Below are 13,032 nucleotides of genomic sequence, written 5' to 3' on the forward strand. Positions count from 1 at the left end.
GTATTAAACCATTTAATGAGATAAATACTAAGGTTAGAGAGTTTTTTTGACTATTTACATACTTATTAAAATTTAGAAGTATTTATAAGTATAAAAGTCTTATTAAAAGAAAAGTTACAAAAATGGAGTCTTAGTAAGTCTTGGAGGTAATTATTTTAGTTGGTTTAGTATTTTTATTCATTATTGAGTATTAATGATTAGTAATTGAGACCAATTTCTATATTGGCCTCATATCTATATGTATTAGTTATAAAAATCCTATCAATGATTAGTTAATAGTTAAAAGAAGCATAAAAAAGAACTTCATGTCTTTTAAATTATGTATGTAGAAAATAGAATTTTTAATAGATTTAAATTTATTTTATTACTAGAAAAAATAAAAAAATAGAAAAATACAACCTTTTATGGATATTATTATTATAGAAATATTATAAGATTTTTCAGAATTTATTTAGAATTTATTTAGGATTTTTTATGAATTTTTAGAGAAAATTTCAAGACCTTGGTAAAATTGAGTTTTACCACCTTGAGAGCCACTATGAAGAAATGAAAAAAATTTGAATACCATAAAAGATTTCTAGGCTAATTGGGTGTTTTTAATCACCATAGTGAAGTCAAAAATGCAAAAAAAATAGTTTTACTAGTAGAAAATAGGAAGACTAGCAGCTAGTATAGTCCTTGTAAGAAGAGAGGTGTACAATTCCCATATGGGTTGTAGCACCTTGGGTATAGGTAGGAAGATAAGACTAAGGCCTCAAGGCCTCTTTAGAAAACCAATATACACTACTTATGAGCCTTGATGAGGTTCGAACTCTTGATTTCTTCAGCAAGTTATCCTTGAAGTAAAAATTATTCACTTAACTTTTTTATTATTTACATTCTATCTTTAATCTATCAAAACTTATTCATAGTAACTTAGAGTTACATGATTTTTATGTCATTGAAAAGATAAAAAAATTATCTATCTAAAAATATATTTTTTGTTTTTTATTTTTATTTTTTATTAGATAAAAATGTAGTGAATAGACTGAAACTAGTTTTATAGTGTACAATTGCTTGATTGCACTTGTTTCACTTGTTTGATTTTTCCTTCTTTTTTTCTTGTATATTACTACTTCTACTTCTCACCACCAATTATAAGCAACTCTTAATTAAGGCCATCTTATAATTTGAGGTGAGGGAGAAATTTACCCTCACAATATCTAATAGAACAATCTTATGAATAATATCTCTAGAAGACAACAAACAAATATCTATGATTTCTATATGTATGGATTTAATTTTTTTGATTAAAGTTATTTCTTATTTTTTGATAAAGTTTTTGTCTATAAAACAAGCCGAGGCTTCTAAAATCTAATAATATAAAGACTCTATTATTTTTAGGTCCTAAATACATATCTATTATAAAATAAGGTGAAGGATCTGAAGAGAAAATAAGACCTTTAGTAGGTATTGCACATGATTTTAGTTGCACAATTCCTATTATAGCTAGAAAAACTTATTTTCTAGTACATTATTTTCTTTGGCAATCATGCCTTTTATTTTGTAATTACGTTGCTTCTTTGGATAATGTTGAGATATGTATTTAGATTTTCCGTAATATAAGTACAAATCCTCTTCACAACATCAAGTCTTTTCCTACTCTATCAGGATTTAAAATATATCAAATCAATTTGCATTGGTTTTGACCTTGATGAATAAATTTCTGAAAACTTGGAAGCTACTGCCATTACTTAACTTGTTCCTCTCCAACCAAGTCCTTATTCTTGATGCCTTTCAAATAATTGATTGTCACATGTAATAGCTTTAATAATAAATTATTTCAAAGATTTTGCTTTTACCATTATCAATAAAAAATCTTTGACATTATTCTTCAACTTAGAGTGAAATTAATTAATAAAGGCTTTGTCATTCCAGTCCATGTTGTAAATAAGGTTTTGGAATTCAGTGGCATATATGGTGGCTAATTGTGATCCTTATTGTAAAAATAAGAGTTTAGTCTCTATTACTCTTTCTTGATCACTTTCTTCAAATGTAACCATAAATATTTCTAAGAATAAATTTTAAAATTTTAAGGAGTCATGAGTCTTTTTCCATCAAAGATATAAACTAAGAAAGAACACTTCCAAATAGAAGTATACATATGAATCCAACTTGAAAAAATCTATGAAGGTATTACAAGGGATATAATCTTAGATAGAGCTTGACTTGTTGTAGAAATCTTTAAAATTTTGATCTTATTATATCAAAATTCTTAGGTATATTAATGCTCATTTCCATCATACTTGTAGAAGTAAAACTTCTTAGATTTAGTTGTGAGGCTGATTTACTTGCTTCCTTTAATTTCATAATTTTTTAATATAGACTTTAAAATTCTTCTATATACATAGGATTAGTATTTTTGTGATTGGCATTAGTGATAGATGAAATTTTCATCCTAAGAGTATTAACAAGTTCATGAAGATCTACTATAGTTGCAAATCTTTTCTTATTTTTGCCAAGTATAGTATTAATGATTTTTCTTCTATTTCAAATAACTTAATAAATCTATAAGTCAAATTAAAAGAAGGTAATCTAAAACCTCTAATATCAAATAAGTTTTTTCTCAAAGGAGGATAATTTATTTTTTTAAGAAAAAAATCAATGTTAGAAAATTAAACATTTTATTTAAAGGTAAATAAGGTACATGGTAATATTCTATATGACCTCTAATAAGTTTTGACTTTGTTAGACACATGACTTAACTTACAAAATAAGATATTTATATATGGGCCACATAATTAGCTTATTCTATAGGCTATGAACATGTATGTTACATGGCTAACTTGTTGACTAAGTTTCTAATCTATTAATTAACTACAAATACTTATAAAGTCAAAAAATTTTCTATAAAGCTTTTAAGAAGTTTCTCTAAAAGATATTATGAAATTACTCTATTTTTACTTACTTCTATTTAATAATATATATAATTATTAAAATAAATATTTATATTCATGACATCTAACTTAATTCTAGAACTTTTATAGAATCTTTTGATTGTTTAGGATTGACAGTATTCCAAAGGTCCTCTTGTATAATGATATTTTATATAGTATTACATCAAGATTTGAAATTTTGTAGATACCCAAGTATTTTACTTGCTGCCACAACAAAATCTATAATTGATTTATCTACCATAGAAATCTAAGACTATGGACTCAAAAAATGCAACCATTACTATCACTCATATAGTTATTTCTTCTGATACCATAATGATCCTTAAGCAATAATAATAAATAATATAAACATGCTCGTATAAGCTTTATACTATAATGATGGACAATAGCAAAGTAATTTTATAAACATAAGAAGTTCTCCTTTATTCTCTATAGTGCAAACTTGTAAGAAATAATTAGTAGTGATGTTCAACATATAGTACCTTATCCTTTGTATTGATTGTGAGCTAAAATAAACCTTTGTTAATTGATAGTTTATTCAAATTCACAACAAGTAAACTAACTATGTAAATTTTAGAAGTTATAGCTATTATATAAATCTTATTTAATTCATTCATTATTCTTATTAATTAATCCAAACAATCAAGCCAATATTTTATAACTAAATCACCTTCACCATAATAAACCATTCAACTATTTAATACCATAATCAAGTCTATTTAGTTGTTTTTTATTTAATTATTTATTTAATTAATTATAATTATTATCATTATAATTAATTTTAATTAAGTTCATCCATTAAAAAAAATTTATTATTGAATAAAAATTCATCTATATACTTCATTTATATTTAAAAATTCATCCTTGATTAATGACTTAATTCAAATTTAGTTTTTGTCATAAATCCAATCAATTATAAATTCATATTAAGGACTAGAACTTGATAAAAATAAATAAAAAAGTGAGACTTTTCTCAAAGAAAGATGAAAAAATAGAAATAACTAAATATGTATATTAAGAAAGAAATTGAAATGGCTATTGTCAAAAGACAAGAAAAGTAGAGCTCCTTGAAACTAAACTAGAAGCAAGAAAGGAGTTGATAAGAGTGAAGAAGGCTTCATTCTTGCCTCTATATATACTATCTACCTAGGAGCTATGTGGCGACATTCTATAGGACCTCCAAAAATATGTTGACTTTGCACATCACATATCTTAATTTGCAAGGTAAGTTTTCTATGTAGATACCACATAATTAGCTTGTTCTACAAGCTTCCAACACGTGTGGCACGTGGTTAACTTTTTGATCAAGTTTCTAACCTACCAATCAAGTATAAATACATATAAAATCAAAACAACATGTGTGAAGCTTTTAGAAAGCTTCTCTAGAAGATATTATGAAATTAATCTATTTTTATTTACTTCTATCTATTCATCTCACCTAGGTAATAATTACAGTAAATATATGTTTGGGACATTATCTCCTCTTCTAAGAATAAGTTCCACAAGGAGTGGTGATCACATATCGACGAAGTCTAAGATGCGGCAAATTATATTTGCTACATACTCAGATCTTTGTTCTCTTCGAAGATAATTGATAGGACCTCTAAACCATCGATAATATCCTATACTAGGATGAGAAGACCACCTAGTTATTTGATCATTATTGAGGCCTTTATAACTTCCTTCAAATAAAAAATTTAAAACACCGTCAGGAGTTGTTCCTACCTCTAGTAAAATCACCAAACATTGGGAGTCTTTTCCAAGGTCGTGATATCAAACGCATTGTATCTCGCCATATATTTGAAGAAGAACATGTTCTTCTTGAGGATCTTTATCTCGATTGCATCGTCTTGAAGGTTGTGACAATTATAATGTCTCATCTAGAAGGTCAACAAATAAAGGCTCTTGAGACAAATCCGTTGGTTGTTGGTTTTCTATCTCTTTAATGTCACAAATACACAGAAACCACAAACAAGGATAGAAGATAGAATACAATCTTTGCTGGATCTTGTTTCTTTTCTAGAAAAGACTTACTATTATTTATCTTCATTTTGATGGATGTAGTCAATGGAAAACCTCTATCGCCTTTGCTATATTTATAAGATTTTTTATTGGTTCCCATGTGTGTTCACTAATGTCATATCCGTGCCAATGGACAAGATTTTCTAACTTATTTTGATGCCACCTTGAGTCTAAAACTTTTTCCACTTCAAATTCTTTATAATTGTCCACTTCTATAGAAGAAGGTGGAACTTGTCTTTTTCTTAGTATGTTCACAATCTTATATAGTTCAAGAAGAGACATGTGGAATAAGGGATGGATCTTTATTGACTCCAATAGATGTAATTGATAAGCAACTGGATTGATTTGTCTACAAATAGGAAAAGGTCCAAGCGTGCAGTAGTCCAACTTATCACAAGGATGAGTAGTCTTAATATTATGATGAAGTAACCATACCTTGTCACTAATGTTGAATTGTGGTTGTTCCTTTCGATAGGCATCTATGTTGATCTTTTGTCATTCTTGAACTTCTTTTAATTGTGCTTTCATTGTTGCATGTAGCTTTGATAAATAATTTGCCAAATCTTCTGCTACAAGATTATCAACTTTTGAAAAGTCAAAAGTATCAAGTCGTGGATGATAACCATAATTGGCAAAGAAAGGTGTTTGTTTTGTAGAAGAATGTATCTTCTTATTATAAGCAAACTCTGCAAATGGCAAAAGAGTTGTCCAATTATCTTATTGATAGTTGATGATATATCTTAAATATTGCTCCAAAACTTGATTAACATGCTCCATTTGACTATCACTTTGAGGATGGAATGCAGAAGATAGTTTTATATCTACTTTTAGAATCTTGAAAAGAGTCCGCCAAAATCTTGATACAAATTGAGTTCTTCTATCTTGGATAATCTATGATAACGATACATATTGTCAAAAAAGAGCTTAATTATTTCTTCACCTGTGATAGATTTTGTACATAGTTCAAAATATGCTATCTTGGCAAAATGATCTACTATCACAAACATAGAGTCATAAGAACCTGAGATTAGAAGATCCGTGATGAAATCCATAGAAACAAAAGACCATGGTTGTTCTGGAATGGATAATGGCTAAAGAAGTTCGTAAGGTTGATGACGAGGAGTTTTTGATCTTGAGAAAACGTCACAAGATTGTACAAAATGTTTGACTGCCTTCCACATTTGGAGCCACCAAAAATCATTGGATATTAGTTCCAAAGTTTTATTGTACTCAAAATGTCCTGCTACTGGAAAGTCATGATGAGCTTGAAGAACATATAATCGAGCTTCACCTTTTGGAACATATAGGTATTCCTCAAAATATAGTAGATTGTTCTTGAATTCAAACTTAAAAGTATCATGAGACTTTGAAGGATTTTCCTTAATATCACAAATAAGAGGATCAGAAGACATACTTGAGTGAACTTATTAAATGAAAGTTGAATCAACAATTAGTGTTGATTTCATTACTGGAAGATGAAGATGCTCTGGCTTCAAGAAAATTATCCGTTGCTGATCAAAAGCAGCATCTCCTTTCTTTGGTGCAAGGTAAGATTGTCTAGAGAGTGTATTTGACAAGTCTTATTATTTTTCTAGTTGATAAGTGATCTTGAATTCGAATCTTAATAAAGACATATTCCAATACGCTTGGCAATAATTCAAAACACGTGCTGATATAAAATATTCAAGGTTCTTATGATCCATATATATGATGACTGGATTAAAAGCACTTTTTAGATAATAGCGCCATTCTTGAAACAAATCTATGATTGTAAGAAGTTCTTTGTCATGGATCTTATAATTAATCTTGGCTGCTGAAATTTTTTTGAAATGAAAAGCTATTGGAAGAAGTTTATCACCTATTCCCATTTGTGACAATACGACACCTAAAACAAAGTCTGATATATCTATTTTCATAAAAAATAGCTTAAAAAAATCGATACAATACAAGATTGGTGCAAAAATAAAGGCTGTCTTCAAAGCTTCAAATGCTACTTTTGCTTCTTGATTTCATTGAAGTTTGTTTGATATTCAAATGGCGGTTATGCTCCTTCTTGAAGGTCAATTGAGCAGTCATAGGAACGATGTTTCAAAAGAGTATTTGCATTCTTCTTCTCAAATATATCTTAAAAATCTTGATATTGACTTGGAATGCTACTTGAAGTCTTTTCACTAGTAGAAATAGATGTGGCATAAATGACACAAGGTGATCCTTCTTTTGCATCATGCAAGAAAGCTCTTGCATCTATAAATACAGGTTTAATTATACTAGACTTATGATTTTCTACTTGATTAATTACGCTGTCATGTTGTAACATGACTATATGTTGAAAAATGATAATATGGATCTTATTAGAGAAGAGCCAAGTTAAAAGAAAAGGTAGAAAAATATGGATAAAAGATAGGAAGGTAGTAAAACTTTTAGTAGTAATGCTGCCATTTAAAAAATAAAATTATTTCTATTTACTTTGTAGGGCCAAAAATAAAACAAAATAAAGTAGATTGAAAAAAGAAATGATATAGACATCTTTAGGAGGAGGTTAAGAGTAAATTCTAATAAAAATTATAAAAAAAAACTAGATATTGGTACCCAGAGAGGGCCGGTTATGAACCAGGGTTGAAATCAGACCCTGAGGCAAAAAACCGAGTCTTGACGATGACTCCAAGACTCTTTGGCTAATTGAAGAGTGGGGTTTGAAAGAAGATTGAATAAGATTTCTATGGGCATTGATTTTGGATAATTTGGAATTGATTTGACTTTATAAGATCTTTGCAAAGTCAAAGTTTGTTTTGGATGACTTGGATTTTATAAAATAAAATAGGATTTACGTATTGGATGATTTCAAGAGTTTTGTAATAGATCTATGGATGAAATTTTGTGGGTTTATGGTTGTAGTTGTGTTTAATATGTCTTGTGAATTTGAGCTCGATGTAACGGTTGAATTGAAGAATATTGAGGCTTAAGTGGGTCAAGGTCTCAAAAAGTAGAATTTTAGGTCTAGTGGGGGATTTTAAGATTTCTTGCAATCTAATGTTTGGATTGGAGTGAAACTTATGTGAGAGGATATTAGACTTGATTTTCTATGTGTATGAGAATTTTGAAATCAATCCAATAGTGCAAAAGAGAGATATTGGTTTTGGAAGATTGGCATCAAGCTTAGAAAAGGAGGCCAGCCAATACCTGAGCACATTTTTTAGGTTATCCATCAATTTAGTAACTCCGATCCTTTTCAATTATTTTTTGCTTATTTTTAACTCATTTTTTAAAAAGTGTGCAAAATTAGAGTTAAGATCAACAGTTTATTCATTAGTTATTGAGGTTTAAATTTGTTGTAGGAATTACTAGGGTTTGGTTTAGGATTTGGTTAGGGTTTTATTTAGGATTTAGGATTTGATAGGGTTTGGTTTAGGATTTAGGATTTGGATTAGGATTTAATTAGGATTTAATTTAGGATTTAGGATTTGATTTAAGATTTAGTTAAGGTTTGGTTTAAGGTTTGTTTAGGGTTTGATTTAGGGTTTAGGAGTTTATTAGGATTTAAGATTCAATTAGTTTTGGCCTAAAGTTTGAATGAAGTTCAATAGGATTTTAATTAGAATTAAATTAAGATTGAATTGAGATATATTTGAGTGATATTTGTGATGCTTCTAATATTTCTTTAAGAATTCTTATTGTTTGTTTGAAATTTCTTTAATATTTTTTTGAATTTGATTAAGCTTGCTTACTATTATTATGGTCTAATTAGAGCATTTTTAGTATTCTATTAGAATTAGGATTTTATTATTGTAATTTCGATTCTTCCTTCTACAACCAAATGCTTGGAGCATTCTCAAGCAAGACTTCACATATTACGACAATGCTCTTAGTTATACTTTCAAAAAAGTCAAGACTACGAGAATTCCAATCTATTTTAGGCTTATATTTTTCTAGCCATGATAAATCTAAATTGATTGGATTAGAAGGAGATCTAATGATATTAAATATTATAAAGCTACTATGACCATTAGTTGCTACTTCTATAGGAAGGATTTCATGAGTAACATCTCCTGAAAACAACAGACCACCATCTATGACTTCTAAATGAACATGTTTAGTTTTCTTCACTAAAAGTATGCTATGTCTTTTAGCGAATTCTTCATCTAAGAAACATGCTGAGGCTCTTGAATCTAATAAGGCATAGGCTTTGTGATGTTTAGGTACTAAAATAATATTTATCATAAAACAAGGAGAGGGTTCTGAGGAGAGAATAGGACCTTCACTAGGTGTTGTACAAGGATCCGGCCGTATGATCACTATTATAGCTGGACAAACTTATTTTTTGACATACTATCTTCTTTGATAGTTGTACTCTCTATTTTATACTTGCGTCTCTTCTTTGGATAATGTTGAGTAGTGTTCTTAGGTTCTCCATAATATAAGTATAATCCTTAATGACAACGACGAGTCTTTTCTTGCTCAATAAGGAGTTTGAAATATATTGCATCAATTTATATATCTTCTATTTCCAAATGTATGTATTGAAGAGATGTTGGTATTGCTATTGAATTATAGTAACGTTGAGGTCCACTTATATGGTTGTCAAATCAAAATTTAAAAAGATAATTGTCGCACTTCACAACAAAGTCAATTATTTGACTCAATATTTGAGAATCAAGTAAGTTGAGCATTAATTTTTTTTTCCTTATATTGTAATCCATAGAGAAATTGAATAACAAGGGTAGGATTATTCCACTTGATATCAGTTGCAAGTTCTTCAATTTGATAAGCATACAACATTACTAATCGATTGTCTTGTAGCAAAATATGGATCTTGTTGGTTGCAACATGAATTGTATCATGTTTTTCATACATAGATCAAAACTTCATCAAAAAAGCCTCCAGATTATCTAATATTGGATCTTGTTGTTCAAGAAAAGATGAAAATTATGATAATGTTGAACCTAAAAGAAGCTTACTAATGAATCTAACTTGCGATCTTGGAGCTGGATAGCTTTGGAATTGAAGTTCAATCACAAGTTGTACTTGATTGATAAATCCTCTAAATTTTGATTTGGTGCCATCAAACTTCTCGTGTAGGAGAATTCTTGGTTTTCTAACATTGGAAGGATGTTCTACTATAGGAGAAGAAACATGATTTGCTGAAGATGTTGAAGTAGCTCTAATCATTTCTATATCTTCACTTCTTGCAAATCTTATTGCTCCTTGTGGTCGTAGATTGAGTTGATGCATCGCAAGCATTAACTCCCTCAATTGCTCTTGCATTTGTGCCATTGCACTCTTCATTTCAGCAAATTCTACCATGATAATACTTAAAAAAAAAAAAGATATCTAATATTGCTCAAGACAAATAGAAGAGAAGACTTGAGAATAAAGAAAACACTAAGAATAATATCAGTTTTCAAGAGGGTAATTTACAACTTCTAATACGCTTATGTCTTATCAAGAGAAAGGGATAATCCTCTCTTAATCAAAATTAGACAAAGCTCTAATATTATAAGTGCACTCTTGTCAATCTGTTAAGGACAAAAACTTAATAAAAGCAAATAAATAAATGAGATTTTTTTCGAAGAAAGATGATAAAATAGAAATAACTAAATATGTATATTAAAAAAGAAACTGGAATGGCTATTTCTAAAAGACAAGAAAACTAGAGACCCTTGATACTAGACTAAAAGCAAGAAAGAAATTAACAAGAATGAAGAAGACTTCACTCTTATCTCTATATATATATTATCTACCTAACAACTACGTGGTGACGTTCTATAAGACCTCCAAGAATGTGTTGACTTTACACAATACATATCTTAACTTGTAAGGTAAGTTTTCAATATAGACGCCACATAGTTAGCTTATTTTGTAAGCTACCAACATGTATAGTACGTGGTTAACTTGTTGACCAAGTTTTTAATCTATCAATCAAGTATAAACACATATAAAGTCAAAGCAACGTCTATGAAGCTTTTAGAAAGCTTCTCTAGAAGATATTATGAAATTAATCTACTTTTATCTACTTCTACCTATTCATATCATCTATATAACAATTATTGTAAATATATGTCCATAACAATTGAATGAAGAAATCTCACTGTTACATAAAAATATTTTTCTAAAGACTTGCACTCTAGAATTGCTATCTATTTTAGTTACTTAACTTACCTAAATGGAGAGATTTATAATGTCTTTTAATAAGTCTTTGCTATCTAACCAATAATTTCCTTCATTATCCTACTAACTTTTCTACACTAGTACTTAGATATCAAAATCACACTTACTGACTACAATTAATCATGATCTCCTTGAATCCTTTGATTAGATCTTTATGTAAATTTCCAATGAAGATATTGAATATAGAGGTGGCATTTCTAAAGTCACCACTTGCTAAATAATATAATATTGAAGGTAGATCTTAACTACAGATGATCTTTAATTAATCAGTCATAGTAAAGGATGATATAAAAATCAAATCAAACTTATGTTGGAATTTTGTTCAGACTATGTGAGCCAAATTTTTTGACTCACAATATAGTTAGAAAAAATATTAAAATAAATCAATGGAGTTAGGAAGAAAAAAGTTTGGATGTAATTAAATAAGATAAATTATCATAAAGAAGGGTCATTTAGGTATTAAGAATAGAATACAATTATAATAGTAAATGAATCAATTAAGGTTTAAAATTAGATTAAGTAGGGATAGTAAAGTTATATGGATGAAGCAGTGAAGAAAGGGATAAATGGTAGAAAATACATTATTTAGTCCTTTAGAATTAAAAAATATATTAAAAATAATAAAATAATTAAACATATTATTTCTAAACAAGAATAAAATAAAAAAGACTTCTAAAAGGGCCTTTAATAATCTCTCATAAGGATGTATCAAGGACTTAAAAATAAAATAAAATAAAATAAAAAATACATACAGACACATACACACACTCACACATATGTTGGCGACCTACTTTGCTAGATGAATCTTTGCTATGCAAGTTCCAATCTAGATGGTTCTTGATCAGACAGATTATATCAACAATATTAGGCAAACAAGATCTAGAGTACTAAAATTTGAATGTGGCAAAATTAATGAAGGCAATGAGGCAAAGTAATATAAGGTGTGATATAAAATAGACAAGGAAGTTGAATGGAGGAGAGGGATAATATTGTTAGAGATATGTGTGTTACTTAGAGAATTTTTGTGCTTAGGAAAAAGTAGAGATTGTAGGATAGGATAGCAATTTGTATCAGAGTTGCATGAAAGATCAAATTATGATCTAGTTTTATAAAGTGAGTAGAAGAATCTAAGAAAGAGAATTTGAAGATTATGATGAAAAGAGGTTATTGGTTGTGGAGTATAAAAGTAGATTTAAATTAGTAGAGAGGATTACAGATGAAGATAAGGAGAGGGTGCATATTCTAGAAAAACTCGAGTTGATTGAAATAGATGTTACAATAATGGAACGTTCGGTTGGTATTGACTGATTTAAATTACACAATTGTTTTAGAAGAAGTGACAAAGTGATGGCATTCCTATCAAAGGAGATCAAAGAAGTGGTATTGCGAGGATGTGAAGACGGTTCAATAGCAATGAAGATAGAACATGGCTTGGGAATTGATGACCATGATAGATCAGCCATAATTTGTTATATTGTTATATGATAATAGTTGATTTTCAGTGGTACTTAGACAATAAGTTTAGAAGAATTCTTCTATATAATTTTTCCGTGTAATAACAAGCGATTGTAGTATTGTGATGAATATTTTAGTATGGTCATTTTTTTTGTTGAAGAATGTGATGCATATAAAAACTTTTACAAGCTGATTACTAGATAATTTAATTAATTAATTAATCAAAATAATATATAAAAATAATTAATAAAAATAATTAATATACATAAATAATTAAATAATTAAAATAAAAATTAAAAATTAAATAAAATAAAAAATAAAAAATAAAAATAAAAATAAAAAATAAATAAAATAATTAAATAAAAAGAAATTAATAAATCAAAATCATAGGTAAACAATGATTAAAAATAAAAAGACATCTAATCTTATATAAGTGAAATTATTCTACTAGACT

This window comes from Physcomitrium patens, chromosome 6 (genome assembly GCF_059467195.1).
Source record: "Physcomitrium patens ecotype Gransden chromosome 6, ASM5946719v1, whole genome shotgun sequence".
NCBI classification, from domain to species: domain Eukaryota; kingdom Viridiplantae; phylum Streptophyta; class Bryopsida; order Funariales; family Funariaceae; genus Physcomitrium; species Physcomitrium patens.